The sequence below is a fragment of the Ranitomeya imitator genome, chromosome 5, assembly GCF_032444005.1.
Source record: "Ranitomeya imitator isolate aRanImi1 chromosome 5, aRanImi1.pri, whole genome shotgun sequence".
NCBI lineage: Eukaryota > Metazoa > Chordata > Amphibia > Anura > Dendrobatidae > Ranitomeya > Ranitomeya imitator.
The window spans coordinates 542,001,593-542,016,949 of NC_091286.1; positions in this window are offsets into that span (position 1 = coordinate 542,001,593).

The following is a 15,357-nucleotide window of genomic DNA, read 5'->3' on the forward strand; positions in this document are numbered from 1 at the left end:
TCTGCCCCTCTAACACCTCTGGTCTGCTGGCCCCTGCAGCTCGTGTGAGAACGATCACGGGCGCTGTGTGCAGGGAATGCCAGAAGCAAACGGTCAACAAGAGTTGATTGTTTGGTTGCTAATATTATTTCCAAGTTGTCATGTGGCATTATATTTTGCAATTTGCCTTTATAGCGAGGATCAAGGAGGCAGGCCAACCAGTAATCGTCATCGTTCATCATTTTAGTAATGCGTGTGTCCCTTTTGAGGATACGTAAGGCATAATCCGCCATGTGGGCCAAAGTTCCAGTTCTCAAATCTGCGGTTGTGCTTGGTTGAAGGGCAGTTTCAGGCAAATCCACGTCACTTGTGTCCCTCCAAAAACCAGAACCCGGCCTTGCCGCGCCAACAATTTCCAGTGGCCCCGGAAAAGCTTCCTCATTAAAAATATAATCATCCCCATCATCCTCCTCGTCCTCCTCCTCCTCTTCGCCCGCTACCTCGTCCTATACACTGCCCTGGCCAGACAATGGCTGACTGTCATCTAGGCTTTCCTCTTCCTCAGCTGCAGACGCCTGATCCTTTATGTGCGTCAAACTTTGCATAAGCAGACGCATTAGGGGGATGCTCATGCTTATTATGGCGTTGTCTGCACTAACCAGCCGTGTGCATTCCTCAAAACACTGAAGGACTTGACACATGTCTTGAATCTTCGACCACTGCACACCTGACAACTCCATGTCTGCCATCCTACTGCCTGCCCGTGTATGTGTATCCTCCCACAAAAACATAACAGCCCGCCTCTGTTCGCACAGTCTCTGAAGCATGTGCAGTGTTGAGTTCCACCTTGTTGCAACGTCTATGATTAGGCGATGCTGGGGAAGGTTCAAAGAACGCTGATAGGTCTGCATACGGCTGGAGTGTACGGGCGAACGGCGGATATGTGAGCAAAGTCCACGCACTTTGAGGAGCAGGTCGGATAACCCCGGATAACTTTTCAGGAAGCACTGCACCACCAGGTTTAAGGTGTGAGCCAGGCAAGGAATGTGTTTCAGTTGGGAAAGGGAGATGGCAGCCATGAAATTCCTTCCGTTATCACTCACTACCTTGCCTGCCTCAAGATCTACAGTGCCCAGCCACGACTGCGTTTCTTTCTGCAAGAACTCGGACAGAACTTCCGCGGTGTGTCTGTTGTCGCCCAAACACTTCATAGCCAATACAGCCTGCTGACGCTTGCCAGTAGCTGCCCCATAATGGGAGACCTGGTGTGCAACAGTGGCAGCTGCGGATGGAGTGGTTGTGCGACTGCGGTCTGTGGACGAGCTCTCGCTTCTGCAGGAGGACGAGGAGGAGGAGGAGGGGGTGCGAACGGCTACAGCCAACTGTTTCCTAGACCGTGGGCTAGGCAGAACTGTCCCAAACTTGCTGTCCCCTGTGGACCCTGCATCCACAACATTCACCCAGTGTGCCGTGATGGACACGTAACGTCCCTGGCCATGCCTACTGGTCCATGCATCTGTTGTCAGGTGCACCTTTGTGCTGACAGATTGCCTGAGTGCATGGACGATGCGCTCTTTAACATGCTGGTGGAGGGCTGGGATGGCTTTTCTGGAAAAAAAGTGTCGACTGGGTAGCTCGTAGCGTGGTACAGCGTAGTCCATCAGGGCTTTGAAAGCTTCGCTTTCAACTAACCGGTAGGGCATCATCTCTAACGAGATTAGTCTAGCTATGTGGGCGTTCAAACACTGTGTACGCGGATGCGAGGCTAAGTACTTCCTTTTTCTAACCATAGTCTCATGTAGGGTGAGCTGGACTGGAGAGCTGGAGATCGTGGAACTAGCGGGGGTGCCGGTGGACATGGCAGACTGAGAGACGGTTGGAGATGGTATTGCTACCGCCGGTGCCCTAGATGCAGTGTTTCCTACTACGAAACTGGTGATTCCCTGACCCTGACTGCTTTGGCCTGGCAAAGAAACCTGCACAGATACTGCAGGTGGTGCGGAAAATGGTGGCCCTACACTGCCGGAAGGGATGTTGCGTTGATGACTAGCTTCATTGGCCGAGGGTGCTACAACCTTAAGGGACGTTTGGTAGTTAGTCCAAGCTTGCAAATGCATGGTGGTTAAATGTCTATGCATGCAACTTGTATTGAGACTTTTCAGACTGCACTCTTTCTAGCATCGGATACCTTTTCAGGCATTGCAGACTGAGCTTTAACCGGATGGCCACGCTGTCCTCCAACAGGTTTTGGCTTTGCCACGCGTTTTGGGCAAGATGCGGGCCCGGCAGATGGAACCTGTTGCGATGTTGATGCCTGCTGCGGGCCCTCCTCCTCCGCTTCAGAACTACTGCCGCCTGCACCCTGTTCCCCCAATGGCTGCCAATCGGGGTCAACAACTGGGTCATCTATGACCTCCTCTTCTATCTCATGTGCAACTTCGTCTGTGTCACCATGTAAGCCGGTGGTATAGCGTTCGTGATGGAGCAACATAGTCTCATCAGGGTCTGATTCTTGATCATTACCCTGCGAGGGCAATGTTGTGGTCTGAGTCAAAGGACCAGCATAGTAGTCTGGCTGTGGCTGTGCATCAGTGCACTCCATGTCAGATTCAACTTGTAATGGGCATGGACTGTTAACTGCTTCACTTTCTAAGCCAGGGACGGTATGTGTAAAGAGCTCCATGGAGTAACCCGTTGTGTCGCCTGCTGCATTCTTCTCTGTTGTTGTTTTTGCTGAAGAGGACAAGGAAGCGACTTGTCCCTGACCGTGAACATCCACTAACGACACGCTGCTTTTACATTTACCAGTTTCACGAGAGGAAGCAAAAGAGCTAGAGGCTGAGTCAGCAAGATAAGCCAAAACTTGCTCTTGCTGCTCCGGCTTTAAAAGCGGTTTTCCTACTCCCAGAAAAGGGAGCGTTCGAGGCCTTGTGTAGCCTGACGACAAACCTGGCTCCACAGCTCCAGACTTAGGTGCAATATTTTTTTTCCCACGACCACCTGATGCTCCACCACTACCACTACCCTCATTACCAGCTGACAATGAACGCCCCCGGCCATGACCTCTTCCACCAGACTTCCTCATTGTTTTAAAAACGTAACCAAACTAACGGTATTTGTTGCTGTCACACAACTTACACGGTGAGCTATAACTTCAGTATGATTTAGCTACCCCTTTACAGGTGGGTGAGACCACAACGAAAATCAGGCACAATGTTACACACTCTGTTTTTGGTGGCAACAAATGAGAGAGATGCCACACACGCAGGACTGTCACTGAAGCACAAATGTAAATATTAATCTCCCACTGATTTGATTTTTTTTTTTTTTTTCAGGGAGACTTTAGAAAAAAAAATAATAGAATAAAATGATTTTTTTCAGGAAGAATTTAGAAACCAAATAAAATAAAATGATTTCTTCAGGGAGAATTTAGAAAACAAATAAAACAAAAAATAGGCTTTCTATGGCCCACTGAGTGAGAGATGACGCACACAGGAGTCAGGAGTGGCACACAAGCCCAGAGGCCAATATTGTTCTCCCAATGATTGATGTAGTGATTTTTTCAGGTAGATTTTGGAACCCAAATCAAGCTAAAAAAATAATAGGCTTTCTATGGCCCACAATTGGAGAGAGAGAGAGAGAGAGAGATGGCACACCCAGGAGTCAAGACTGGCACACAAGCAGAAAGGGCAATATTAATCTCCCACTGATTTGATTTTTTTTTTTTTTCAGGGAGACTTTAGAAAAAAAAAATAATTAAAAAAAATAATTTTTTCAGGAAGAATTTAGAAACCAAATAAAATAAAATGATTTTTTCAGAGAGAATTTTGAAAACAAATAAAACAAAAAATAGGCTTTCTATGGCCCACTGAGTGAGAGATGATGCACACAGGAGTCAGGAGTGGCACACAAGCCCAGAGGCCAATATTGTTCTCCAAATGATTGATGTAGTGATTTTTTCAGGTAGATTTTGGAACCCAAATCAAGCAAAAAAAATAATAGGCTTTTATGGCCCACAATTGGAGAGAGAGAGAGAGATGGCACACCTAGGAGTCAAGACTGGCACACAAGCAGAAAGGGCAATATTAATCTCCCACTGATTTGATTTTTTTTTTTTTTTTTCAGGGAGACTTTAGAAAAAAAAATAATAAAAAAAAATGATTTTTTCAGGAAGAATTTAGAAACCAAATAAAATAAAATGATTTTTTCAGGGAGAATTTACAAAACAAATAAAACAAAAAATAGGCTTTCTATGGCCCACTGAGTGAGAGATGACGCACACAGGAGTCAGGAGTGGCACACAAGCCCAGAGGCCAATATTGTTCTCCCAATGATCGATGTAGTGATTTTTTCAGGTAGATTCTGGAACCCAAATCAAGCTAAAAAAATAATAGGCTTTCTATGGCCCACAATTGGAGAGAGAGAGAGAGATGGCACACCCAGGAGTCAAGACTGGCACACAAGCAGAAAGGGCAATATTAATCTCCCACTGATTTGATTTTTTTTTTTTTTTTCAGGGAGACTTTAGAAAAAAAACATAATAAAAAAAAATAATTTTTTCTGGAAGAATTTAGAAACCAAATAAAATAAAATGATTTTTTCAGGGAGAATTTAGAAAACAAATAAAACAAAAAATAGGCTTTCTATGGCCCACTGAGTGAGAGATGACGCACACAGGAGTCAGGAGTGGCACACAAGCCCAGAGGCCAATATTTATCTCCCACTGATTGATTTAGTGTTTTTTTCAGGTAGATTTTGGAACCCAAATCAAGCAAAAAAAATAATAGGCTTTCTATGGCCCACAATTGGAGAGAGAGAGAGAGAGATGGCACACCCAGGAGTCAAGACTGGCACACAAGCAGAAAGGGCAATATTAATCTCCCACTGATTTGATTTTTTTTTTTTTTCAGGGAGACTTTAGAAAAAAAAACTAATAAAAAAAATGATTTTTTCAGGAAGGATTTAGAAACCAAATAAAACAAATAATAGGCTTTCTATGGCCCACTGAGTGAGAGATGATGCACACAGGAGTCAGGAGTGGCACACAAGCCCAGAGGCCAATATTGTTCTCCCAATGATTGATGTAGTGATTTTTTCAGGTAGATTTTGGAACCCAAATCAAGCAAAATAAAATAATAGGCTTTCTATGGCCCACAATTGGAGAGAGAGAGAGAGATGGCACACCCAGGAGTCAAGACTGGCACACAAGCAGAAAGGGCAATATTAATCTCCCACTGATTTGATTTTTTTTTTTTTTCAGGGAGACTTTAGAAAAAAAAAATAATAAAAAAAAATGATTTTTTCAGGAAGAATTTAGAAACCAAATAAAATAAAATGATTTTTTCAGGGAGAATTTAGAAAACAAATAAAACAAAAAATAGGCTTTCTATGGCCCACTGAGTGAGAGATGACGCACACAGGAGTCAGGAGTGGCACACAAGCCCAGAGGCCAATATTTATCTCCCACTGATTGATTTAGTGTTTTTTTCAGGTAGATTTTGGAACCCAAATCAAGCAAAAAAAATAATAGGCTTTCTATGGCCCACAATTGGAGAGAGAGAGAGAGAGAGATGGCACACCCAGGAGTCAAGACTGGCACACAAGCAGAAAGGGCAATATTAATCTCCCACTGATTTGATTTTTTTTTTTTTTTCAGGGAGACTTTAGAAAAAAAAACTAATAAAAAAAAATAATTTTTTCAGGAAGGATTTAGAAACCAAATAAAACAAAAAATAGGCTTTCTATGCCCCACTGAGTGAGAGATGACGCACACAGGAGTCAGGAGTGGCACACAAGCCCAGAGGCCAATATTTATCTCCCACTGATTGATTTATTGATTTTTTCAGGTAGATTTTAGAACCCAAATCAAGCAAAAAAATAAATAGGCTTTCTATGGCCCACTGAGTGAGAGATGGCACAGACAGGGATGGCACTCTAGCAGAAATGCCAATCTTAATCTCCCACAAAATAAAAAAAGGAACTGTCCTTCAATTACTATCTCCCTGCAGTAATCTCAGCCAGGTATGGCAGGCAGCAATAAGGAGTGGACTGATGCACAAATTAAATAAAAAGTGTGGACAAACAAACAAGATAGCTGTGCAGAAAGGAAGGAACAAGAGGATTTGTGCTTTGAAAAAAGCAGTTGGTTTGCACAGCGGCGTACACACAGCAATGCAGCTATCAGGGAGCCTTCTAGGGCAGCCCAATGAGCTACAGCGCTGAGGAAAAAAAAAATGTAGCTTCCACTGTCCCTGCACACCGAAGGTGGTGTTGGACAGTGCAAATCGCTACAGCACAAGCGGTTTGGTGGTTAATGGACCCTGCCTAACGCTATCCCTGCTTCTGACGAAGCGGCAGCAACCTCTCCCTAAGCTCAGATCAGCAGCAGTAACATGGCGGTCGGCGGGAACGCCCCTTTATAGCCCCTGTGACGCCGCAGACAGCAAGCCAATCACTGCAATGCCCTTCTCTAAGAAGGTGGGGACCAGGACTTAAGTCATCACGCTGCCCACACTCTGCGTTTACCTTCATTGGCTGAGAAATGGCGCTTTTTGCATCATTGAAACGCGACTTTGGCGCGAAAGTCGCGTATCGCATGGCCGACCCCGCACAGGGGTCGGATCGGGTTTCATGAAACCCGACTTTGCCAAAAGTCGGCGACTTTTGAAAATGAACGACCCGTTTCGCTCAACCCTAGTCAGGAGCACTTGGTAGGAACCCTCAAATCTCGACTCCAGGGATGTCTTTCTGATGAACTTCTTTACCAGCATGTAGACACCCGGTTGTAAAGTATGGGTACCTTCACTGGAATCTGGATCTGGAATGGATGATAAAACTTGTACATGTGTTACTGACAGTTCTTTTAGTAAGGACAATTACATAATTTACAAGAGTATCACTTCCTAAGGCTAGCTGTTGTGGAAAATAATGACCCAACCTTTTGCCCATTGAGCATAAGGCAATGGGCAAAATGTCTGTTCAAGTCAGACCTCCTAACTGGCTTTCAGTATTTTATTTTTCAAGGTGCCATTCAGTGTTTCTACTTTCCCACTGCTCTGGGGGTGATATGGAGTATGTAAACCCAAATCGGCTCCCACCAATATCCTTAGTTCCTTAATCAGTGCTGCAGTGAACGCAGGTCCTTGGTCACTCTCCATTACCTCTAGGACCCCATATCTGCATACTACTTCAGTCATCAGTTTCTTAACAGTCACTCTGGTAGTCATGTTGGTTACTGGATAGGCTTCGGGCCATCCTGAGAACATGTCAGTCACTACCAGTACATACTCATGCTTCCCTACTTTTGGCATTTGAATGTGATCAATCTGAATCCTTCGAAAGGGATAGAGTGGTTTAGCCAATGTTTCTGAGTAACTTTCTGGGGCGGTGCTGGATTGCATGTTGCACATACAAGGCAGGAGTTGCAATATTTTTGGGTGACAGTAGAGATCCCAAGTGCCATGTACGTCTTCCAAATCAGGTCAATCATCTGATTCTTGCCTCTGGGTGATACCGTGTGCCCATTCTGTCACTGAGGGGTACAGATTATGGGGTAGACAGAGCTTTTTGTTCACCCTCCAGACTCCATCTTCATCCTTTTTAGCTCCTCCTTCCTGCCATGACTTCTTTTCATCATCTGATGTCTTGTCTTGATGCAGATGGATAATCCTCATAAGAGAGCCTTTAGGCCCTTCTTCAGTGTCTTGTGACACGTACACCGCTGCTTTCTCTTTCCCAAATGGATCCACAGCATAGGTTTTTGCTGTTTTGTCAGCAAAGAAGTTCCCCCTTGCTTCTGGAGAATCCAATCTCCCATGAGCTTTGATCTTGATCACTGTATCCTCTGAAGGTAGATCTAGAGCGACCACAAGTTCTTGTATGGTAGCAGCATGTTTTACAGGAGTTCCACTGGACGTTAGGCATCCTCTGGTTGCCTATATACTGCTGAAGTCATGAGCCACTCCGAAAGCATATCTTGAATCCATGTAGATGTTGACCAGCTTCTCCGTCGCTTCCTTACAAGCCAGTGTCAAGCCTTAAGTTCCGCTTCTTGTGCAGACATGTGCGGTGGTAGGGATCCAGCTGAGATGACCTGGTCATGTGTAACCACGGCATATCCCGTATGGAACCTTCCTATTTCATCTGCAAATCTGGAACCATCAGTGAAGAACGTCAGGTCAGCATGTGGTAATGGGTCAGACACGTTTTCTGGGAGGCTACTTCTTCCTGCATTTGTTCAAGGCAGTCATGATCCTCCTCTGAGTGTGTAGAAGCATCTTCACCGAGAGCATCAGCATCATCATCCACATCCCCCCTGGAAAGAGGAAGCAGCATGGACGGGTTGAGGATGTGCAGTGGACAAGAGTTCCAAGAGGGAACATTGGAGTTTGATATGACGCTGCAGCGACACGTTTAGGTTTCAAAAATAGCTTTTATGTTGTGTGGAGCCATTAAGAGAACCGGATGTCTTAAGATGATATCAGAATTTGGGATTCCAAGAGCTGGTGCAGACTGTATGGCCTGTTTCAGAGCGTAGAAAGCTTCCTCGGATTTGGTATATATTGGAAACGTTGACGTCTTGAGGTCATCGTACAATGGCTGCATCAGCTTGGAGGCATCTAGAATCCATTGGCAACTATAAGTGATAGGTCAGCCAACTCATCCGAGGCCCATGTCTTAAGTTGTTGGCAGAACTCAACACCAGAGTCCCATGTAGTGTCACTGGCAAGTGAGGCATCGTTGAATGCGATTTCCATAGCAGGCCAATATGCATCGCCTGCTTTAAGATTTGCCAGGGAAATGAGATCTTGCCACGTAGCTGGGTAAGTACTTTGGATTTGAAGCATGCTTCTGCAGAAAGGCATCGGCTGTTTTTCTGGATCTGGAGCTTGGTTCAACAGAGTAGCAGCTTGCTGGGGTGTAAACTTGACGTAGAGGGTGGGCTCCTCAGACATGAGCATTGACACTATTGGTGGTGGCACTTGAGGTGGGAGTAGAGATGGCACTGGGAGTACAGATGTAATCTCTTGTGTATGAGGAGCAGGAGGAGGTAACAGTACTGAAATGAGGGGCTCTATTTGGGCAGCTCCAGTATCATGGTGTGGGGTCCAGGTGACGCAGGCAGTCTTAACAGCTTTAACAGTCCTGTCCTCATTACTAATTAACCTGATTTTGGAGAGTCAGCAAATGCTTGGGGGATACACTTGTTTATTATAATTCCAACGATTTCCCTTGTACATGCATGAACAGGGAAACCGAAAATGCCAACACCAATGGCGGGAATTGTCAAGGTCTCAATCTGCTCACTAATATTCGCATACTCTAAAATGCGAGTTATTGCTGCACAAAGTTGTTGAGCACTAACGTCTGGATGAATAGGGTCAAAAGTAGGGGTCACAGCGTGAATGATCATTCTACACGGAAGATTGCCAGCTTTAGTAACCGTTATGTCCCCAACAGATATCTGACCACGTGACTCAACAATGATTTGACTGTCAACTTGAATAGTCACCCCTCCTGCTTCCACTATAGCTCTAGCTACACCTCCATTATGCTCTAACCGAGAATTGGCAGCATTAACAATAGCATCTGTCTCCATTGTTATGTCACCCTTTCCCACCACTAACAAGGTTCCCTCAGAAAGTTCTTTCTCAAAAACAGGTTGCCAACATTCCCTCTCCTTTGTGCTTCCTGTGCTATTGGTACCCCCCTCCCAGATTGAGCCCCCCCTTGATACAGATGCCACCGTCCCATACAGGTGTGCGCTTGGCTGCGAGAGAGTCTGTGAGGTACCGGGCATAGGGTTAGGTAGGCTGTGTGAGAGTGCTGTTGTAGCGGAAGCATTGGGAGGAGAGGTCGTTGCTTGGAGCATCTCATGTGGGTGTGCGACTAAATTGGCAGTGGAAGTGACAGTAGAAAGGGTCGTCGCCGGGGACGATCCAGGTAGGAGGATTGCTGGATTCACAACAGGAGTGATAGGGGAAAGGGTCGGTGCCTCAATGGAAACCACTGAGACAGGGAACATGGGTAAAGCCTGTTCACTTTCCGAAGGAATATAGTATTGGCCGTTAGTGGTCATTACTGGGTAACAAGGATTTAGTGATGTGGTGTGTAGCCTTAGTCTAAAATCTTCACCACCAGGATCAGCACATTTGCCATCCACAAAATGGCTACCGTCAGAATTACATTTGTCATCCACAAAATGGCCACCATTAGAATTAACACTTTTGCCATCCACAAAATGGCTGCCACCAGCATCCACACATTTGCCATCCACAAAATGGCTGCCACCAGCATTAACACATTTGCCATCCACAAAATGGCTGCTACCAGCATTAACAAATTTACCATCCACAAAATGGCTGCCACCAGCATCAACACATTTGCCATCCACAAAATGGCTGCCACCAGCATTAACACATTTGCCATCTACAAAATGGCTGCTGCCAGCATTAACACATTTGCTATCCACAAAATGGCTGCTGCCAGCATTAACACAGTTGCCATCCACAAAATGGCTGCTACCAGCATTAACAAATTTACCATCCACAAAATGGCTGCTGCCAGCATTAACAAATTTACCATCCACAAAATGGCTGCTGTTAGAATTAGCACATTGCCCATCCACAAAATGGCTGCTATTAGAATTAGCACTTGGCTCTGGGCCATTATATGGTGGTGGCCGCTCACAGGATATATTTTTGTAATACACAACTCAAAACTCTTTTCTTTTATTCCTTTCCTCCTCTACCCAATTTTCTCTATACAAACTTTCAGAGACTCTTTTCCCTGCCATAGCAATAAACAACAATCCATTATCTTCTAGGATACCTTTTTTTTTTTCCAGACAATCTTCCACTCCAGGGGCTGTAACCTCCCCCTTTCTGGCATTCCACACAACTTCATAAGCTTTTTACATTGTTTAACATGACTCTTCCCTTCACGAGTCGCCACTAATGAACACGGGTCTAACTTGCCATCTGAATTTAGCTTAGTGCCAATACGGCAGATCTGCATTAATTTCTCCATCTATCTATAGATATCTATATTTCTTTCAAGATAACAAACACCAAACAAACAATAAGACGGGGAGATGACTCAAACCTGAGATTCTAAAGAGAACTGAGTCTGCAGCACTCAGTTCCTATTCCTTCTTGTCACGTGGTCCCTGTCTGACTTACGTATTCTGTACTTTACAAACCAATTATTCCCTACTTATCAAATTATTCCTAAATTACCAGTCCCCGTGCAGAGTCAATTCACTCGATGTCACGAGGCAAACCTAAATTTAATTGGCTCGAACTGAGTCATCTCACTCGAACTTTACCGAGCCGCTACAAAATTTATTAGGCGCCGAACTGAGTCTTCTCGCTCCGAGTTTACGGGCCCCTCCTAGGCCGAGTCAATCACTCAAGGTCCTAGTCTCTCCTATACAGAACTGAAAATCGTATCACAGGCGACAACCGTGGACTGTACCACACAGACAAAATTTTTTTTATTTTTTTGAAAAATTTGCTTTCTCAAACACTTGCTTTTCTTTTTCTAACGCTTGCTTTTCTTTTCTAACAGTCATCTCCCCTCTTCACAACACGTAACAGGCGGTAGGCAACTACAACATGTGACGGTTCTTGCAATTAAATGACCAGCCGCGGAGAGACCCTTCTGCCGTTTTACAGATGCCGCGAAAACCGGACACGGTCAGGCAATCTGCACAGGATACCCCGAAGGACACAAGTAAAGACTACAGATTATAAAAATCAGTAGACTTACCATGTTCTGATAAGGAGGTGATCAGTATCCAGGTTTGGGGTATTCAGAGCGTCCTGCTGTTCCAGTCGCCGGTCCTCAGGGTTCAGGGCTCTTCCTCTGCTGGCCCCAGGTTGAGCGGCCAAATATGTTAGGTTGAACAATTAATAAATGTTCACTTAGTTGCCTACTCCTGGCCTAATGGATATTGATCAGGTGCGCACCAAAGAAATAAACATATAACAACACACAGTCATATGTAAACTCTCCATGATCAATCTATGGCTCAGCTCCAAGGGAAAAAAGGGACTTTATTCAGTCAGGACACATGGTTATATATCCCCTGTAAGGGGGGCTCAGTTAGCTTTAAAATGGGAGTGATCGGATGCATTCCATTGGTTAGTGGGTTGGGCAATGAGCAAGTCCATGGGAGGATCCATGAGGTCATCAGGGTGGGTTGGTTCACGAGGTCATCAAGGTGGGCATCACTGTGGGTGGATCCATGAGGTCATCAGGGTGGGCGTCATCTTGGATACCAGCCAGGCAGCCACATGGTATGCTGAGACAGGAAATGGCAGCCATCTTTAGGGTCTCACTTTTGATCTGAGGAAGCTTGTAAGGTTAAACAATACATGTTATGGGTCGCTTCTCTCAATCTCTTATGTCTTGAGGTTAATTAAGTATTTGATCTTATGGCTCTCCTCAACAATCCCGACACACGTTTCGCAATTGCTTCTTCTTGGGGGAGGTTATTATGGTTTATTTATGAAATTGTCCTGCTCAGCTCTCACTCTGCTAGTGTTCCTATTGCCCTTCCATATATTATTATTTACTTTTTAACTTGTAAATCAATAAATATTTTTGATTTTACTTGTTTTTATTTAACTTCCCTTTTCTTTGGATACATTGCTAAAATATAGTAGGTTATAGATATAACTCTTTAGATTGCTTACAGCATTGAGCATGACTTCTTTTTGCCTCCCTATCTTTTTGCCTCCCTAGCAGGTGATGAGGGATGCCACTGAGTTTTCTCATGGCCGCAGGGGCTTAAACCTAATCTCTGTGGTGCCCATTTACAACCCTCTTTAGGCACTGCAGATGGTTTGGAGATTGGTTTACACCTATGGGAAGTCTTGTGTTTGCTAATAATACTAGTTCTGATGTCCTAGGTCAGCTCCTTTGTCTTCACCATTGTGCCAAAGGAACAGGGCTCACCATGTGGCTTTTTAAAACACTGAAGTCATCATTCATTGGCTAATTCATGTCACATAGGCACTGACATTTAATAAATAATAATAATAATCTTTATTTTTATATAGCGCTAACATATTCCGCAGCGCTTTACATTTTGCACACATTATCATCACTGTCCCCGATAGGGCTCACAATCTAAATTCCCTATCAGTATGTCTTTGTAATGTGGGAGGAAACCGGAATGCCCGGAGGAAACCCACGCAAACACGGAGAGAACATACAAACTCTTTGCAGATGTTGTCCTTGGTGGGGTTTGAACCCAGGACTACAGCGCTGCAAGGCTGCTGTGCTAACCACTGAGCCACCGTGCCGCCTAATCACAGGTGTTTTTAATTTGTGATTAACCACAGGCGAGTCAAAATGTGTTTTCACTAGTGTTGAGCATTCCGATACCGCAAGTATCGGGTATCGGCCGATACTTGCGGTATCGGAATTCCGATACCGAGATCTGATACTTTTGTGGTATCGGGTATCGGTATCGGATCCATAGTGAGGTGTAAAATAAAGAATTAAAATAAAAAATATTGATATATTCACCTCTCCGGCGGCCCCTGGACATCACAGCGGGTAACCGGCAGGCTTCTTTGTTTAAAATGAGCGCGTTTAGGACCTGAGGAATGACGTCCGGCTTCTGACTGGTCGCGTGCCGCCCATGTGACCACGACGCGACCAATAAGAAGCCGTGACGTCATTCTCAGGCACTAAATTCCTAGAATGAGCGCGTTTAGGACCTGTGGAATGACGTTGCGGCTTCTGATTAGTCGCGTGCCGCCCATGTGACCGCGACGCGACCAATAAGAAGCCGTGACGTCATTCTCAGGCACTAAACTCCTCATTCTAGGAATTTAGGACCTGAGGAATGACGTCGCGGCTTCTGATTGGTCGCGTGGCGGTCACATGGGCGGCACGCGACCAATCAGAAGCCGCAACTTCATTCCGCAGGTCCTAAACGCGCTCATTTTAAACAAAGAAGCCTGCCGGTTACCCGCGTGATGTCCAGGGGCCGCCGGAGAGGTGAATATATCAATATTTTTTATTTTAATTCTTTATTTTACACATTAATATGGATCCCAGGGCCTGAAGGAGAGTTTCCTCTCCTTCAGACCCTGGGAACCATCAGAATACCTTCCGATACTTGGTGTCCCAATGACTTGTATTGGTATCGGATATCGGTATAGGCGATATCCGATACTTTTCGGGTATCGGCCGATACTATCCGATACCGATACTTTCAAGTATCGGACGGTATCGCTCAACACTAGTTTTCACACTAATTTAATGTAAAGAATGCCAATACCAGTGTCAAAGCAAACTTTAGGTTTTTCCATGTTTCCCTTCCATGGTTTTTTATTTTAAATTATTGTTTATCATGTGCTCTTTTGTTTTTCACATAAGTGCTCTATACAAAAAACCTTTCATTTGACTCATTTTCAGGAGATATTCCACATTATGTAATTAAATGTCACGGGTGCCAATAACGTTGAGCAGGACTGTTTATTGCCATATATTATTATTATTATTATTATTATTATTATTATTATTATTATTACTCTACATTTTATTATTGCTGTACTATATTTATTTGCATTTACTGGGAGACGATTTTTCTGGGGTACATGTTCTTTCTTTTTACCAGGAATTCATTGATCTTATTTTTGATTATTTTCCATTATTATCCTGAAATGTGTCTTTTAGCAGACATTTTTCCATGTTTATGTTATTTTTGATGACTATTTAACCCCTTAGCGACCGCCGATACGCCTTTTAACGGCGGCCGCTAAGGGTACTTAAACCACAGCGCCGTTAATTAACGGCGCTGTGGAAAAAGTGTATAGCGCCCCCCACAGGCCGATTTTCTCCGGGGTCTCGGCTGCCGAGGGTAGCCGAGACCCCAGAGAACATGATTCGGGGGTTTTTTAACCCTCCCCGCATTTGCGATCGCCGGTAATTAACCGTTTACCGGCGATCGCAAAAAAAAAAAAAAAAAAAAAAAAAAAAGCGATCTCTTTTTAATTTCTCTGTCCTCCGATGTGATCGCACATCGGAGGACAGAGAAAAGGGGTCCCAGGTGGCCCCCCAATACTCACCTAGCTCCCCCGATGCTCCTCGTGTCTCCCGGTGGGCGCCGCCATCTTCAAAATGGCGGGCGCATGCGCAGTGCGCCCGCCGGCCGGCACCGGGAGAATCTTTGGGGTCTCGGCTGCCTGTGGTAGCCGAGACCCCAAAGAGCATGATCGGGGGTCGGTTTTAGCGACCCCTGTTTTGCGATCGCCGGTAATTAACTGTTTACCGGCGACCGCAAAAAAAAAAAAAAAAAAAAAAAGTAAAGTGTAATTCTCTGTCCTCTGATGTGATCGCACATCAGAGGACAGAGAAATA